Raw genomic sequence first — 19,049 nt, forward strand, 5'->3', positions numbered from 1 at the left:
ATATAAGCATCCTCATGTGGAGTCGTATCAATTCCTACAAGCTAAACACTACGTCTTCGGGCTCTGTCCGAATGCCACTTTCCCAAAATGTACTCTTTTTCAAAATGTATGTAGAGAAGGAGGAAATAGACAGGGTTTCATTTCAGCCTTATATCAGGAGCTGGTTCCTATTGGTACCTCTCCGGCACATAAATACATTATAGGACAAAGTGGAAAAGACATTTTTTTTTTTATTGAAATTACGGAAGATGAATGGAGTGACATATGGGAAAACTGCATCTATAACCTCGATCTGCCTTACAATTAAAGATAATATATGAAGCTCTATGCAGGTGGTATGTGACTCCAGAAAACATTAATACATTCTTCTCAAACTCTTCGGACAGATGTTGGAGAGGTTGTTGCCAGCTGGGTGATATTTTCCCCTATTTCGTGGTACTGCCCGAAAATTGAGACATTTTGGAAAATGATCCAAAAATTGATAGAAGAAATCCTCGAGATTCCGTCTCCACTTGACCTTGCAACATTTGTTTTGGATAAAACAGTAGAGAATCTGTGCCCACCTTCCGGAGATTGATATCCCCCATACTACCTGTGATAAGGTGCTCCATAGCAGAAACCTTGGAAACCATATGTCCCCCCTTCCAAGAACTCTGTCATCCAAGGGATAGATGAAGTTATGATTATGGAAAGGACATCAGCTTTTATTAAACCAAACAACTAAAAGGTTCCATAAGATATGTGGTCCATGGATCCATACACAATAGCAGAGCCTTATTGTAAGAGATATTTGTGGCTTACAGTGTTGCTCTGTGTATGTGTTTGAGTATTGAGATGTTGGATGCAGTGAATGCGAACAACATACTGTACGTGTAAGTTTAGCTGTGTGAAATAATGCGGGACTGTATAATGGTGAAAAAATCTCCATCCCCCCTTTCCCGTGTCCCTTTTTTTGTATTCCTTCATCCCCCATTCCCCTTACAACATTCTATAATGTGTGTGACCAAAAAAAAAGCTTAAAATAAGTATCACATCATTAAAAAATAATGAAGTCATTAAAATAATACAACTTAAAATAAGGAAAAAGATAGTGCGAGAAACACCCGGAGCTTTTAACTCCCCTGTAGAGATGGGCCATTGGACTGGTATTCTGGTTTGGGTTCTAAATAATGTTTGGATTTTGATTCTAAAAAAATTCTTAAAGGTTTTGGAATGTACAGCTCGGACTTCGCACACCCAATTTTGACCATCTCTATTAATAATTGTTTTCTTCTGACAGTGTACACCGAGCTGCACATAATAGTTTGCTGGCCCAATTACCCCCTAACCCATAGAGCTTACAATCTAATTTGGGGGCCTGTAGGTCCCAAGGAGCTGACACTGGGACACCCATTTCAAAGGTTACCGCTGAGCTATTCTTATGGTATCAAACAGGCAACAATGTATGTGGCTCATTTTCTAAATATTTGTAAAACCATCTAAAACATATATATCAAACTCTGAGCATATGCAATTTATTTGAAACATATACAGCATGTGAGCCACACGTCTTTTCCACATGGGTTAATATAGAGAAATTTATGGTACAACCTTTTGTTTGGCCAATTTTACTATAAACAGTTAAAACCAAGAACATGGCAAGGATTTGTGACAGTTAGGAGAACATCCTTAAAGCAATTAACCTGCTATTAAACAATCGTCTGTACAGGACCTCCCTTTGGGACCCGTTCTTGATTTGCAGTAGCTGGCTTTTGCCTTCTGCGTCTTTCCGCTGTTCCGACTCCTGTTCCGTCCAGGGATTTCCCGTACAGAGCAGACGGCGAGGTGTGGAATAACAGTGAACAAATCTTATTTGGCCTAAGCATTTCAGAGCCTTGCTGGAGGCTAAGTGAGGTTAATAACTGAACACTTCTCTGAGGTATTGTGGGAGGCAGGAAAATCACCAGAGCCGATACAGTCATGATAAATTATGGGTGACCGAATATCTGATTTCTCTTCTGTAATCCGGCTCCTATGTTATTACCGGCGCAGTCCCACTTGAAATTGGGACTTTCACTATGAAAGCACTCGTCACTGGAACACGTTCTCTCACGACTGGTTTATTTTTTTCAGAATATAAACTCTATATTGGATTCAGAAAATTTTGGACTATTCTTATTAAAGATAAAAACACTACAGTTAACTTCCAATTGTCTCACAGAGGAGTCCTCCCAAATAGGGAGGGGCGACTCGCCCAAATACGTTTCCTGGATTTTCTCTCATGTTACCCCTAAAATCAGTTACGTGGCGTAAAATCCGTACACGAATTTGGTGCGGTTTAAATCCACGTGGATTCATCAAAAAACGCTGTTGGATACAACCCATGGATGGATTTGTTGAATTCAATCCGCGGATTCTTAAGAATGCTTCTGAATCTGCGGAGCGTATTAGTAATAATAATTTAAAAAATCCACAAAATGCGAATCGCTCTTTTTGAGATTGATTCGCTCAAATCTATAAGGGATCTGTCTGAAGATCCAGGACGAATGCTGACAGGAAGTGACATCATCTGGTACGAAGCTACCACAGCTACCTTGCTTCCTGGCAAGTCCTGCCCTTACTCCCCTGACAGGAAATCAACCTTTCTTTGGCTCTCATTGTCAGCAGCTGCCTCTGGCCTTAAATAGAGGCAGTTGCTAGTAGTCTTTGCTCATGCAAAGTACTGATTACCTTGTCCGTGAGCTCTCCCTTGCCTTTGTTTTGTCTGCTGCCTGTCTTGACCTTGGAACTGAATCTGACTACCCCTTACCTGCCTCGACCACGGAACCGGACCTGACTACCCTTTTGCCTGCCATCTGCCTCGACCTCAGAACTGGACCTGACTACCCTTTGCCTGCCGTCTCCCTCGTTCCCGGAACGTACCTGATTACCCCTGCATCCCAGGCCTCTGATCCCAGGCCAAGGTCGGTCTATTACTCCCTACCTCTGCCCTGCGGGTCCATATCCTGTTATGCAGTCAGCAACGTTACAAAATCCGCGGACCAAAAGGTACCAGCCGATCTGCTGCAGATCCAAATCCGCAAAAAAACAATTCACCCATCTCAACTCGTGTGTTCTGCAAGGGCAGCTCTTCCATTAAATTGGAGTCATCAGTTTGTGGTGGATTTCTGCGTTGTGTGGAGTGGGTGGGAGAGACCGGCTACATTATGGTTGTTGGAAAAATTACAAAAGCTCGCACCAGGAAGAGTACAGTAATGGTACAAAAACATCTAAAGAGTGTGCGTCTACTCACATAGCGCAGGCGTTCTTAGAAAAGTCCTGAATTACCTAGTATTGCTCGGCTTGAGGAAGAACGCAGAACTCCCGAAAGCTTGTCCTAAAATATCAGTTTCTAGTCCAAATAAAAAAAGTACAACCTAGTACACTGAAGTACTCATTTATTATTATTATTGTTTATTTCTAAAGCACCAACACATCCCGCAACGTTGTATAATGGGGGGTACAGAGTGACAGGAGTTACATAAACAGTCACATATAGGTAAGTACAAATGTGCACAGATATAGAAGGTAATGAAGGACCTGGTCCGGAGAGCTTACACTTTAGTGGGAATAAAGGGCAATGTTGAAACACATGGTAAAGTGGCTGCTCATTGTCGGATGGGGTATACATCAGGATGGAGTATGGTCCAGCTGCACAGCTGGATCTATTCAGGTTTGGGGGCATGGATATTAGGGGGTGTTTGATAACATGGAGTATGGTCCAGCCGCAGAGCTGGATCTATTGAGGTTTGGGGCCGTGGATGTTAGGGGGTGTTAGATAGTGGGGAGTTTGGTTCAGCCACACACAGTTGGTGTGGGATTGGGGAGTTGAGGGGTTGGGAAGTGGGTGTTAGAAGTATGCCACATGGGCTTCCTTGTAAAGGGGAGTTTTCTGAGAGTTTTTGAATACTCATTTATTTTGCCCTTTCCCTATAGTGGCCCAATTGTAAGAAATTAAAAATGTCATTAGGGCATTATCTTTCCCTGCAATAAAACATGTGATTTGGAGACATTATAAGGTCATTTATCAAAGTCTTAATGTGTTAATCTTTATCAAAGTCTCCTGCATACAGAACTAGAGCAAAATGAATGAAAATATTGCACCCGTTTTATTACAGGGGAAAGGGCCATTGCAATCTACAAAATGCCTTTTTTTTATTAACCCATTGCTGTTTTTTTGCCCCAGTTGTACCCAGAACACTTTTCTAAATGTATCTGTCTAATAAAAATGTTTGTAGTGCTCCGTTTTTTCTCCCCTTTTTGATCATGTCAATCTGCAGACGGAGGCACACTTAACCCCTGGATCGCTGGATACATTGGACTTACTTCAGATCGTGGACATTCATCCCATGTGAGTTTATTCCAGTTGATCTATACCTTCACTTGGACATTGAATTGATGTTAATATACTGTTCCATGGAGTTGGATGTTTATTACTACTGGTCACCGGCAAGTGTCTATTATTACATCCTGACTACCGTGCTACGTGAGATTATAGTATAGCAGTCATACATCTTTTGGGACAGTTATTTTCTTTACACCAATATCTACTGACGGGGTTAATTATCCAAATACGAAATTCATTATTTGAACAATCCTTTAGTGCTGCTTTTTCTACTACAGAGCACCATACAACATCTTTCCATACTAAAAATGTTTGTTTAGTGTTCTGGAAACGCATTCAAATGAATATTCTCTTAGATAAGCGGGTTACATTTTGTGTAGATGTTTCTTTGAAATCTTTCCAGTCCAGGATATGAAACAAAAGTCCCGTAACATGTTCCAAGCCCGAACCCCTAGCTTACTATTGCAAAAAAAAAAAAATGGACAGGTATTTATATAAAATGACTTGAAACAGCTAATTTTCACTATTCCTAGTTTCCATTAACTCCTAAAAATCCTGATATTATTTGGGATCAAGTGATTTTGAAACCAAGCTAAAAGACGCAGAAGAATTTAGTTTGTATTAATAATTAAACCTTACTGTACAGCAAGGCGGGGGCAACTCCAGTGCTCAAGGCCAACAGCAGGTCAGGTGTTCGGGATATCCCTGCTTCAGCACAGGTGAACTCGTTGACTGAGCCACTGATTGAGCCGCCTCTGCTGAAGCAGGGATATCCTCACCTGTTGGTGGCCCTTGAGGACTGGAGTTGGCAACCCCTGTTGTAAACTGTATGATGGTAACGTAACTCCTGAACACCTCCCATAATCCCGTGAAGTAGTAATACCACTCTCCTGGCAGTGAGGGGGTTTAATTACCAGTCAAATTTCACAAGTGAAAAGTCCACGGCTGAATTCCACTCTCCAAATACTTCTGGCAGCTAAACAATGTAATCATATTATCTACAATAGTGGGGAGGAATCCCCAGTTGTATCATTCTTATTATGAAATGCTTATTTCTTGACTTATTTAATCTTAGCACACTGCATGCCTCTGGTTATCATCACAAAAACATCAGCGCCCCCTTCAGACACGTAAGTCCCAGAGAGCTGATGTCCTGTTCATAACCTAACTCCTGCGGTTTCATAAGATTAAACACACAGGTTTCACGTTGAGATTTTCTTCCCTCTATTTCACGCACGTTATCCTCTCTATAGCGGAGTATTTTTTTTTAAGGCAAAAACAAGAATCTGTAAAGAAGATATATATATTTGTTACATGCATATGTTTGCTTTGAGAACATTTTAGATGGGAGACAATAATGAAAAAGGGATACTGTACATATAATATAATTATATTTATATATATAAAGGGATTTTCTCACAGTCTCAATGAGCTGGCCTCAGCCCTGAAGCCACATTCTGCCATTGAATCTGTGTTAGCAATAGAAAGTGAATCCTTTATAATCTTGAAGTATAGGAATGAACTTTCTGTACAAGATTTTTCCCTGAGGAGGAGCTGTTTGGCGGGTCTGAAATCTGAACTTTGGGAATTTCCGCGTTGGTTCGGAGGTTTACGAGGCGAACTCTGGAATAAATTTTCAAGTACGGACAAAATATGAGCCAAAACATTAATAAAGCCTCATCGTTTTTTTTGTTTTTTGTTTTTTAATAAACTGGGCAAACTTTTTGGTTCATAAACGAAAAACTCACAGCGAACATTTTGTCTGTTTGTTCTTGAACATACTGGGGGAAACTTTTGGATTGGCAAACAGAAAACTTGCAGACGTATGCGCAAATGCTTACATTCTCATCTTTTTTTATTCTCTTCAAAAATTATCCACAAAGTGTGAAGTTCTCAAAAATAAAAAAGCTACTTATTTTATATTTTTTTTCAATCATTTTTTCCCAAAACCTAAACACGTAAAAAAAAAAAAACATTGACCCAAAAACCACCCGATCATGACATCAGAGAATGGCGTAAATGGAAGAGGCTCCGTCATTGGAACTTGAATCCTACATCAGTCTTTTATTCAGGTCCCAGGCACGGGGACTACACACACCACACTTTATACAACGTTGTAATGTTTCTTTAGTTCTTTATTGTTATAGCTGCTTTACGTGCTTCCATGAGTGCCCACCCTTAACACTCAGAGAGAGGGATATCTCTTAGTTGCTTAATTGTTAATTGTTCTGAGACCTGGGCCCCCCTCTTTATTCTGTTTGGGATACCCCTCTGTATTACCTCAGTAATTCTAGTCCCATTGGGACTACTAGCGGGTCCTGTACAAGTGACCCCAATACCTTTTGTCGGTCCGGGAAGTGCCACTTCCCTGCCACCATAGAGGACTGTTAATGCAGATCCGCGGTTAGACAAATATACTGTAACTGTAGCGGTGCCCAGTGAATACAATGTAACCGTCACTTGTAAATTTGAATAAAAAAAAGGTTGCCAATAAAACCCTGTACCGCCCCGAATGTGTTAATTCTGGCCACTCCAAAGAAAGGGTGAATGGATAATGCTCATAGCACATGTAACGAGAAAAACATAACAAACATAGCATACAGTATTACTGTATGATATCAGAACGTCAATTAATCTTGTGCCTATATGATAGTATGAATAGTAAAAATGGTACATGCCTCAGAGGTAGGCATACTCTGGGTGTAGAGTGAAAAAGGTACATTTATTAAAAAACAATTTAAAAACAATACACATAAAAAAAGTACACCGAACCAGATGATGGTACGATCCGCAAAACGAGCAACAAAAATTGGAATACTACTTACAGAATGTACTGCACCGACACACTTTATTCGAGCAAATACCCAGTATGTACCTGGCAGATACCTGGAATGCGCCGCTCCTCACCTCTGACAAGCCCCGTTACGTTTGCCTTCCCAGCCTGGGTTCATGCCTGGCTGACGGGCGGCTGATCTGTTAAATGATAATGATTAGGATTTAATAGGCTGCAATGCTTCGCGTGTCTACCAGATGGCATAAATTCATGAATTGTAATGCAGTATATATATATATATATACTGTGCAGTATTGCAGCCAGCGGGAATAAAATGCTTCAATCCCTGCCTGGAAAATACCTCAATGCACTCGGGCAGAAAACAGTCACAAACCTCAATACACCCGGGTATACCCGAATTCGTGGGACTAGCCGAGCTCGAATAAAGTGTGTCGCCAGTGTAGGTAAGACATGCTTCTTTATATTAATGTCTGTTTGGAAACAGTCGTCTCTCCGTCGTGGCTGTAACAGCTGAAGTCCTGGATGGTAGACCGCCTCCCAGACCCGCTGGCACGTGTGTATTCCGCTGTAGGCGAAGAGATTTCTGTGTCTTTCTCCCATCCTGCTGACGTCTCACTGACTGGCAACTTCCTCGTCCATAATCTCGCGAGAACGGATGGTGGGGAAGCCAGTTCCGGCACAACGGTAATCCGCAGAGAGTGAGATCCAGAAATGTACTTTGCACTCATGCACAGAGTAAGTTGCAGTTGCGTAATATGGTGACCTTTGAACCCTACACGTTTCACCCCTGATGAAGCAATAGCAATCGCGAAACCAAATGTAACAAACTGTTTCTTACATGCGATACAACTTAGCTCCAAAAATGATGCAATGTGTACCAAAAACAGGTTTCCACAATTGTCTTAATAGCCACCACAGGATTGAAAGGGTCACAGATGGAAACATCTGCTTATACACAACAAGCGCGGAAATAAAAATGGATAAACTGTTTTGGGGCTGATACGTCAAGGCAAAGTTGGGGCAAAATTGACACACGTTGCATCATTTTCATTTGGCATCTTTTTGCATCAATGTATGACGGTCTTTGATCCAACTTTGGTGCTAGATGCATAAGCTTGAGATATAGAGAATGTACAGATGTAGCAGCACTCACCGTCCCTGATTCCGTGACTGTCTGGAGACAGTGTTCCCCCGACATCGCTGTTAGGGGTCCATGCTTCCGGATCGGCCCCCTGACAATCCTCTGGTACTAGGGCTGCCAGAAACAGTGACATGTGTTACATACGGTTCCTATCAAATCCCGCATCTCATACTCCGTTCTTCTCCTCACTTTTAAAGCTTTACACTCTTCTGCCCCTCCTTACATCTCAGCCCTAATATCTCGTTATGCACCATCCCGACTCTTACGTTCCACTCAAGGATGTTTTCTCTCACCCCCTTTGTATCTAAAACCCTCCCCCGCCTTAAACCTTTCTCACTGACTGCCCCACACCTCTGGAAAGCCCTTTCCCTTCAACACCCGACTAGCACCCTTTCTATCCACCTTTAAGACCCATCTTAAAACACACCTGCTTAACAAAGCATATGAGTAGCACCGAGGTTAATACTATACACCTGATACATAAAGATTGGCCCTCTGCAGACACACTTACCATAATCCCCTCGTACTGTCTCTGTACGTCCTTCCTACCTACCAATTCGATTGTAAGCTCTTCGGAGCAGGGACTCCTCTTCCTAAATGTTATTTTTTTAATTCTGAAGCACGTATTAAATGATTTTTTATTTATTTGATTATCACATCTGTTACTGCTGTGAAGCACATTAATGGCGCTATATAAATAAATACATACAGTACTATACAGCTCAGATGCACTGACTTGGCCCCTTGCAGAAGCACTTACCAGAACACCCTATTACTGTCTCTGCAAGTTCTCCCAATTACCACTTAGCTTTAGATTGTAAGCTCTTCGGGGCGGGGGCTCCTTTTCCTATTGTTTTGTGTCTGAAGCGCTTATTCCCATGATGTGCTACATTATTATGTCACGTGTATCACTGCTGTGAAGCGCTATGTACGTGGATAGCGCTATATAAATAAAGATACACATACATACATCTGTAAATAGGACATACAGTACACGATGCATGGATTCTAAAGAAATATATAGTATCACATTTTTTAAATGTCCAAAGTGGGATAAACTTTGGCTAACAATTTTAACCATTTGATGGAAATGCGAGCAGAAAAAAGAGCAGTATGGTATGTCAAAATAAACCTTGATTCGTACTTCCTTTGGATCATACAGTACATCTTAATAGTTTAAATAATGATGTTCAAAGCTGTTGGCTAGTAAGTACATGCAGCCAATGCAAGATCTAATGATGGGAGAGTTGTTTATTTGCTCATTTATTCTATTCGCTAAAGAAGCAGCACCAACGTTAGTGTGGGGCCTTATTTAGAGTTTCTTTATATCGAAACATGTTCATTTAACAAAGAAATACATTGCACGCTAGGAAAATAAGAAACTGTGATGACCTAATAATCTGGGAAATAACTACCTGTTTATAGTCGAAAATAAATACGGAGAAAGTAATAAAGAGGAGAGATGATCTATGTTGTATTTGTGTCGATACAACAGCACAATCAAAATCAATGTTGTTGTCAATACAATTTAAACTGTACTCCACTTAGTAATAAGAAACAAGCAATATTGAATTAAACTTCCTCTGGTTGGGGAATTTTTATTCTCTGCATTTAATAACTGGCTTTGCACAAGGCGACACATTCTGAACGCGAGAAGCAATTACGTGCGGTACAGGAGATCGGACACTGACACAACTTTAAAACAAATCTAACAATTATCGATGGGATCACACCAGCCTCTTTGGCTGCGAAAGGGGGCCTGCACTGCATTTATCTGGGAGAGCAAGATAGATTTAGCTCATACGCTGGAGTGTCACTGATGTCAGCTCATCGCGGCTAAACTGCCGTTGTGTAATGAAAAAACCTGGGAAGCTATTCATCAAGAGATGAAGAGAGGGCTCGTAGAACATGCACAGCGGGGCGAGATGCTCGTACTGTAGGGTCTGTTGTGTCTGGTTTGACTGCCCCAGCGGCTTAATGCAGCAGCTTGAAGCTTTAGGGAAATCTCTGTTAAAGCTTCAGTCCCACCTATGGCCAAAGTGAAGTGACGGCAGGGATGTGTCTATTTATGTTAGAGGCTGATTTATATCTTTACAAAAACGTACAGCTATTAGCATTTTACTGTACATCACGTTTAGGCGTTTTTCTTTTCTTTTCTCTTTTATAACGGAAAAGCAAACGAAACACACGCACTATGTATGTTTAAAATAAAAATGCCGTCTAAAATATATATTAGTGTTATTATTATTATTAACATGTGGTTTTTATTGTGTACAAATACTTTGGAGGTTGTTTTTTGTTTATCTATTCTGTTTAATGACGTGGTGAAACATTGTATCTGCCGGCAAATTGTGACCCTCTGCTTATTTATAGTGTTATTTGTTAGAAAGTAAATAAGATGCTATTATTGCATAAATGCTAAATGTTGAAGGTAATAACTAAGATCAAGAATCAAGGGTCCCAATGGAAAATAAATAAACATTTCTTTTGCACAGGACATACAAAAGTGACATTTATAATTTACTGGGGGGATTTAATCTTTCAAAGGAAACCAATAAATAGGGTTTTCCCTGGTGAATGGAAGTGCCCCTTTAACGCGGGGTGGAAATATATTCCGACCCGGGAGATAAATGTGCAGCTAACACACTGTGGCTGCTATGTTTGAGCCTTGATGTTGTACGGGGTGTTTTTCTGGTGTCGAATGCCAGATCTCACTCCTTATATTTAATGCTGATCTCTCAGTTCTTGCGGTGGGTTTAATGGAGATATAAAACAGTGGTGATTACAGATACAAACTTTAATATGTCCCTTCGAATATTGTGCCAGGTAAACCCTCACGTCACCGCTCTGAAAATCGCTCAATAAATGCAAGTGGCACCAAGTGCAGTAAATGTAAAGTAGGCTATTTACTCGTCTCTCCCGGCTTTAAATCGGGTCAAAACCAGTGCAAAAAGCAGCACCATGTTTTATCAGAGACTGCATCCCATTGAAAACAATGGGATTTTTCCCAATGATAAATTTGGTACATTTCTTTTGTACAGGTTTTGCACAGGTTTTGCACCGGTTTTGCACATAGTCGTGCAGCTGGAAGGCTCTGGTAATAACACCCAAAGTGCCTTAAAACATCAGCACTAAAAGATGCAATATACAACTGACTCATTCATTTGCCGTTCTTCATAGCACATCAAAATCCCACCTGTGAGCACATTCTCATGGTCCTGACAGGCCCACGACCCTGCCTTTCCCCATTATCTCTTAGCATACAATGCTGCCACTGCAGCCAGGGACTCTGGGTAATGACATGCAAATGAACACACACAGGGTGTCACTCTTTACTTCTTGTCCCTTTAACGGACTCTCCCTAAATCTCACTAGCATGTCAGCAGTCAATCTTGGTGTCTGCATCCTAGACTGGCCCATATTTAGTACGTGGTGCTAATTGTCCATAAGGCTATTGTGTGAAAGTGCCTCGTTAAGTAAATAGTTAATATCACTGTAAGTGTAAGTAAATATTTCCATTAAAACATCGTCCTCTTTAAAAAAAAATACACAAATCTTAATTTCTCAGTCAATTAATTTATACAAAATATCCAATCAAAAAGCAGTTCATTATTATTAGTATATTGTAAACTTCTACCACATGACTGATGGAGAGTGTGAATATTTAGTGTGTTCAGTAATGGTCCCTCCTTTATCTTGCAGGTGCAGGGAAGTCTATTCTGTATTTCTCAGTAGATGAAGATGTTGCATCCTTATTTTCAATTAATTAACCAATTGATTTGCATTGACCTTTTGTACTGCAGCGAGTCATCTCATTCAGTCATCTAATAAAGCTTTGATCAAGCACTAAAGTTGGTCGTTTTGATTTAACATCTGCTCTGTAGAGGTCCAGGATGAATCTTGGTCCTGTTTTTGTAAACATCAATTACTCAGGTTTTGCACTATATGTTGTGTCATTTTGTATGATGTGCTGGCCTTTCTGTTTTTGTTTTTATCAATGAATTTGGGGTTCCATATGTGTAGGGGTCGGGTCTGAACTAGATACCAGTCTTTCTCACTCGGGACAGTACAGTGTTCCTATCTACATTCAAATTCCTACATCTGGATGAATATGGATTCCCTGCATCTAAACATAGATTAGTCTGGCCCCAGGTAGTTTATTGTGGTATTCTCTTCGTCTATAATTGTCTGTGCCTCAATAAATCAGGGTTTTATTATTCTATTCATTGAGAAGAAAAGAGTCTCCCTGTTCTAATAAAATAAATAGGCATTCATATAATCATACGTAAAAAATATTTGAACCCTCACATGTCTCTGGAAGAAGAGACCGGTGAGGTTTCAGAAGCGCCATACACCGTAATGTCATCTATGAAGAACTCTCATAATGGCTCATTAAAAGCGATTACAAATTACAATCGGTCTATGAAACAAATGGAAATGTATTTCATACATTGCTTCAAAGTAGAGGCCAGACATACAGATGTAGCCACCTTAACATTCTCCGAGGCCGGGAAATGTTCTCGGCATTCCACCGCGGTGGGGGAGAAAAGCTGCCGTTCAACTGCTGTAATCTTGAGCTTCTGTACCTACCCCCAACCCAGCAGCAAAAAAATATATTTTCCCCAAAGCTTCAGGGAATATTAGTCTGGCTCCACCTGTAGACATTAATCAGTAGTAACCAGCACATACCAGCTATGGGACCATACAGTATGTAAAGGGCTCCCACAAACAAATCATTTGTTTGCTAACAATAATACGTAAACAACTCCATACATACATTAGGGCCATGACCATATATTAGCTGTTAAACAAAATACTTACTGTATGCTGATTAATATCAAAGTACCTTCTACAGTTAATAGTTCAGAAGAACTTTATGGTCAATCATCATAGAACACGAGTCCAAGACTTGCCATCAGCTCAGGACAACAATCGAAACCAATATGTGTGTTGAAAAACATTAACCCGGGATGTGGTTACTGAATATGGGTGTGATTCAGTATCCATGGATCTTCTCCATATATTGTAATTGTTGTATAAGGATCCTTACATTTGTATGCACATTTCAGTTACAACCCATCCTCGAGTACCTGGTTCCAGTAACAACGTGAGCACAAAGTAAGTCCTCAAACACAGTTTGTTGGTGTTTACAGACGAGACCACGAGTATTCTAAAGCTTGCTTTAAATTAGCCCGGTTATATGCTGGGTACGTGCTGGGTGTAACCTGGCTAGTTTAAGGCAAGTTTAAGGCATTTCTGCATTGACTAATGACCCATAGGATTAACACAGCAGGGGTCCCTGGCAGTCCCATTCAGTTTGAATGGGACTGCCAGGGACCCCCGCTGTTAATCTGATGGGCCATTAATCAATGCAGAAATGCTGGGTTTAGTTTAAGGCAAGTTTAAGGCTTGTACCCAGCATGTACCTGGGTCTTTTTGGCGATTGCCACTGGTTTGTGTTAGAATAGTCACAGTCTCTGCTGTATATCCAATTGTGAGTCTTATGGAGTGGGAAGCCTACTGAGGAATACTTCAAGTAGCCTGTGTCTGATATTTCCTCTTCATTTTACTCAGCAGTACTGTATGCTTCTACCCATATCCATAATACTTCATCCTCATTTACACATATCTAAATAACCTCATTTAGAGTCCCTTGGGGGGCAGAGTTTGAGGATTGAATATCCATCTGTCCCTCAGCCTGAGAAGTTGGATGTCTACGCCCCACTTCCTGACTTGGGAACAGTATTGCTGGCCCATGGATTTCAAAAGAAAATACAGGGCCATATTTACTAAGCAGTCTTCTGTCCTGAGACACCGTCCAGCATTGGAAGACATCTTCTATCCCATTACCTTGAACGGGCTGTAAGGGGATTTCCTGCGCTCTAAGATGTCTTATGGCCAAATATAGCTTAGTAAATATGGGCCAATGAATGTTTTGGAAATGTCTAACCTATGGGAATTTTTCTCTCTCTTTCTCCCTTATGAATGTGGGACCTCATTGTTATGGAGGAGATTATTGTTGGATTGCCTGTGCTTTTTATTGTATTTTTTTGCATTACCCTTTTAACAGTGTGGTCCGGTCCTTTTATTTATGGCCCATTTTCCTTGACTGAAGCTACTGGCACCTAGAACTTTGAGCTCTGTATTTTACGGAACCGTGTGTATCTGCTGACTATGCCATGTACTAGATTAGGAGAATGGGCTACTCAATCTCTTCAGAACCTGAAGTGTTAGCAACGCCATCAGAAGTTAACCAAGAAAAACACCACGTCCCTTCTTAACCTGCAGACTGTCTCTAATTGAGCCAGATCTGGGTTTCCATTGCAACTGGAGCTAGAGCTAATTTTTCAGGTCCAGGTGCATTTAATTAACTAAATCAGAGTAAGATCCCTATGTAGCCCTGGTAAGAAATAGGGCTATATGTCTATCCTCCTACTGGTATAAGCCCTGCTAAGGGCAGGCTGCCAGTAGTTAACATGGGTTTTCCCCACATCAAGCCCTGCTCTGAGTGGTGGAAGTAGGCCACCTAACCCTGTGTGGAAGGCAGAGACACAGGGGAGGGGTCTGCTGATATCATGATGGGCAGGGCTGTCTCAATTTATTTGCCTGTTCCTGTCAGTGACAGTGAGTTGAGTTCTGGTCTGTCCTGGGTTCAGAGCTGAGCAGAGACAGTGTGTGAGTTAGCTAGTGCCTGAGGAGTAGGGCCTAGTTAGCTATAGGTGGACAGTGCCTCTCACCCTGCCTAGGGGGGTGAGGGAAGAGCTAGCCCCACCCTGAGCGCCCGCGGCTTGGGGTGGTGGCAGGGTCACAGTGAGTACCCAGAGACCATCCTGAGGGTGTGCAGTCTGGAGGGAGAGCAGACCCTGTTCCTGATACCAGCGTGTTGCTGTGATTGCTGCTGCTGCTGTGTGCTGTGTGCTGCTGATAATAAAGAGAGCTGCTGCTACTTTTATAAGAGACTGACGAGACTGGAATCTCTCATCCCTGCGTGGGAATTCTCTGTAAGGGTTCCACCCCATATCCCTGGGGCTTCACAGAGATGGAGGCGTTGCCCCATTGAGATCAGTTGAAGGCATTCACCCCAGAGACCTGGTCCTGTCCTCCCCCACACCATCGCAGGAGACTCAGGCCCTCCTGTTGCCAGCAGGTATGCACCACCTAGACACATGTAGCCAGACCTTAGTACACCCAAGGGGGTCCGATCTGTGACCGGGGGGGGGGGTCTGAGGGCTACACCTATATTAGGGCTGAAGCAGATATCTCAGGCAGCCTGCAGTTGCCCTGCTGCTGACATATTGTGGGCCCAAGGACCTGGAAGCTGTAACACTAATCTGTGAGTCCTGTGACTACCACTAGGAGTAAAGAAAAGGATGATGTTGTTTTCCTGTTATGCTGCAATAAAGCTCATTTGATTGTGGTCTGGTGTTCATCTGCTTATTACTGCGCTTCACACGCAGATAACAGACCGAGAAAGAGGCTGATCTCAGCAATGTAATGTGACTATCCTCTATGAGAGGACGGAGGAGCTGTATGCCCCAAATGTAGGTACCTAAATAAATGCAGTCTGATCTGTCCATATCCTGCAGACGCCATTTTTGCACTTTAAACCTTGTTGACCTAGTTACTATGAGCTATTAACTATTGGGTGGATCTGATTAACTGTGACCATATTAGTCATTTACCCAAAAGCGGCTTTGTATTGTGTTACTGCTGCTATAGCCCACAGGGCTATGCCGTCTATAACAAGAGATCCAGATAGTGCCACACATTTTACCCACCCTGTAATCCTTCACTGCCAGATGCCTGAAATGCAAAGCGATGTGTCAATTCTACAGGAGTTTTTTTTTAGTACCTGGACCAGATTTTAGACTCCAGATGTTAGTAACAAGCAACACAGGTAAGGGCCTTTCCAAGCAATCATGTCCCCAATGCAGTATAGGAACTTTAAAGATAAATAAATAAAGCCTCTTTTATTAAACACTTTAGTTCATGAGCAATGTGCTGCGAATTCCTCCAGCAATGAAGAGGTTACAGAAGACAAATACAACAAGTAATGTCAATAGCTTTGAAAACGATATCTGCAGTCCTGACTGTTGTATCCAGCGGAATATCTTAGGTGATGCCCTGATCAATTCCTCATCAAATGTTAATGTACGCTCTAACTCAAGTGTGGCATCTTAATCAGGGGAAGGACAGCAGATTGTCAGGTCCATCAGCCCCGGGTCTGGAGACAAATTATCTTTTCCAATAGCTTCCAGTGTAGAGGTGACCAATGGCCAGTGTAATGTTCCAGTGCCTCCTAGTGATAGCAGCGCAGGAGGCAAAACAAGATAGCATGTCAGTAAAGATTAATACAGGGACAGGTAGGCAGGACATAAAGTAGGAGGTAGCAATGCTACTCCATTCTGTGTAATATCGTTTAGTTATTCGTGTGTTAAAGCAAGAGAGGATCGTAGCACATTCACAACCTATTGGACTCTCTATTGAAATGGATAATGTGGTTGTGTTGGTTCTGTAGCTGCCTGGACATTGCATGGGAAATATACTGAGACCTCAACTCATTTCACATAGTTGCTCAAAAGAGCTCAAAGTTTAACTGTGTAAAATCGTTAAAAAAACCCCATTATATAATTGTTATTGGTCTCAATCTCATACTTAATTGCTTACTCATGTCCCTCAAATCAAACATATATAGCGTATGTAGCGTGACCGCATGTATACTTAGAGTTGTGAAGACATGCAGCCGCGTTCTCAAGCCGATAACTGCTGTTTCGTTAACAGAGACAAAACTGCAGCATGATATTTACATGACACGTTAACGCTCCCTGCATCTGTAATATCACTTGGAATTATATATATATATATATACAGTATATGGCATTTGTATTATTCTATTGTATTTATGACATTACTTGACACATGGGTGTTGTAATGTGTGGTCTACTCTATACTTTCTTGAATAAATAAAGTGACAGTGCATTTTACCAAAACCTGTGGGTCACCTCTTCTTCCACGCCAACCCCTCCGGCCTTACATTATCTCTACTCTCTGCCTTCCTACGGTACCTCTTTCCCTCCTTTCCTCTGATCTATGGAATGCCCACTGCTACCTTTCAGTATCTCTACTCCTGGCCTTCCTACAGTATGTCAGGCATTTCAATCATTTAAAATGAAAAGAGCAGACCTTCTGCCGTCTCCTATACCGTGATTCTCACACGAGATCCCAGGTTACAATGATTCCAGGTTTTCCTGCGTGTAGCTGGAGCCCGTCGCCAGCAGGTTTCAGTATAAGAATGGTGTGCTTGGATATTACAGCGCACATTGCAGGTGGGGGGTTTGCTGTACATAATGAGACATGCCTGGGTATTTAATAATAAAGGGAGTAATTGCACAGCGTGAGCGTGTGGTTAGGCATGTGGTTCTTTAAGCACCGGAGAGCAAAGTGCAATTATTCCCTATAATTGCACATCCCCGAAGTGTCTTAACGCACTTATGTATAAAAACCAGTGAGGAGTCTGATTGCAAATGATAAAAAGACAGACTCTGAGAAGGCAGCGAAACTGGTAATTTTAATGTTTGGCTACAACTATGATGGAGAATATCAATTGAGCCTTCTAGTGTCTACAAGAGACCGGTGGCTTTTATCTTGTTGGGCCCACAAGAACTTAATGATAAAACCAGAGGATTATTATTATTATCATCATCATCATCATCATCATCATCATCATCATCATCATCATCATCATTATTATTATTATTATTATTAGCATTATAATCATTATTATCATCATCATCATCATCATTATTATTATTATTATTATTATTATTAGCATTATTATCATTATTATCATCATCATCATCATCATTATTATCATTATTATTATTATTAGCATTATTATTATTAGCATTATTATTATTATTATTATTATTATTATTATTATTATTATTATTAGCATTATTAGCATTATTATTATTATTATTATTATTATTATTATTATTATTATTATTATTACTATTATTATTATTATTATCATTTGAAACCACCTCTTCCCTTTGACATGGATCTGGAAAAGCTGACACAACAGTCATGGAAGTAGCCCAAGAAGATGAACTGAGAGGAGCAGGTGCAGTATTACCATGTCCAATACTTTCTGCGGCTACCTGAGCAGCACATTGTTTAATGTTAATGCAGTTACAGCAAGTGTGGACTAAGATTCATTTTATACCTGTATACCTCTCTTCCCCTTTTGTATCTAAAGTCCTCTCCCACCTTAAACCTTTCTCGCTGACTGCCCCACACCTCTGGGATGCCCTTCCCCTCGGATGGATAGCACCCTCTCTATCCACCTTTAAGACCCATCTTAAAATCCACCTGCTTAACAAAGCATATGAGAAGCTCCGTGGCTGATACTATACACCTCATACATCGACCGTGACCCCTTGCAGACACACTTACTCACTCTGTACATTCTTCCTACTTACCAATTAGATTGTAAGCTCTTTGGGGTAAGAAGTACTTTTATGTTTGAAGCACTTCTTCCCATTATGTGTTATTTGTATTATTTGTTATTTATATGATTGTCACATGTATTGCTGCTGTGAAGCGCTAAGTACATTAATGGCGCTATATAAATAAAGACATACATACATACATACACATACATACATACATACATACATACATACACACACATGCACACACATACACACACATACACACACATACACACATATATATATATATATATATAA

The sequence above is a fragment of the Ascaphus truei genome, chromosome 2, assembly GCF_040206685.1.
Source record: "Ascaphus truei isolate aAscTru1 chromosome 2, aAscTru1.hap1, whole genome shotgun sequence".
NCBI classification, from domain to species: Eukaryota; Metazoa; Chordata; class Amphibia; order Anura; family Ascaphidae; genus Ascaphus; species Ascaphus truei.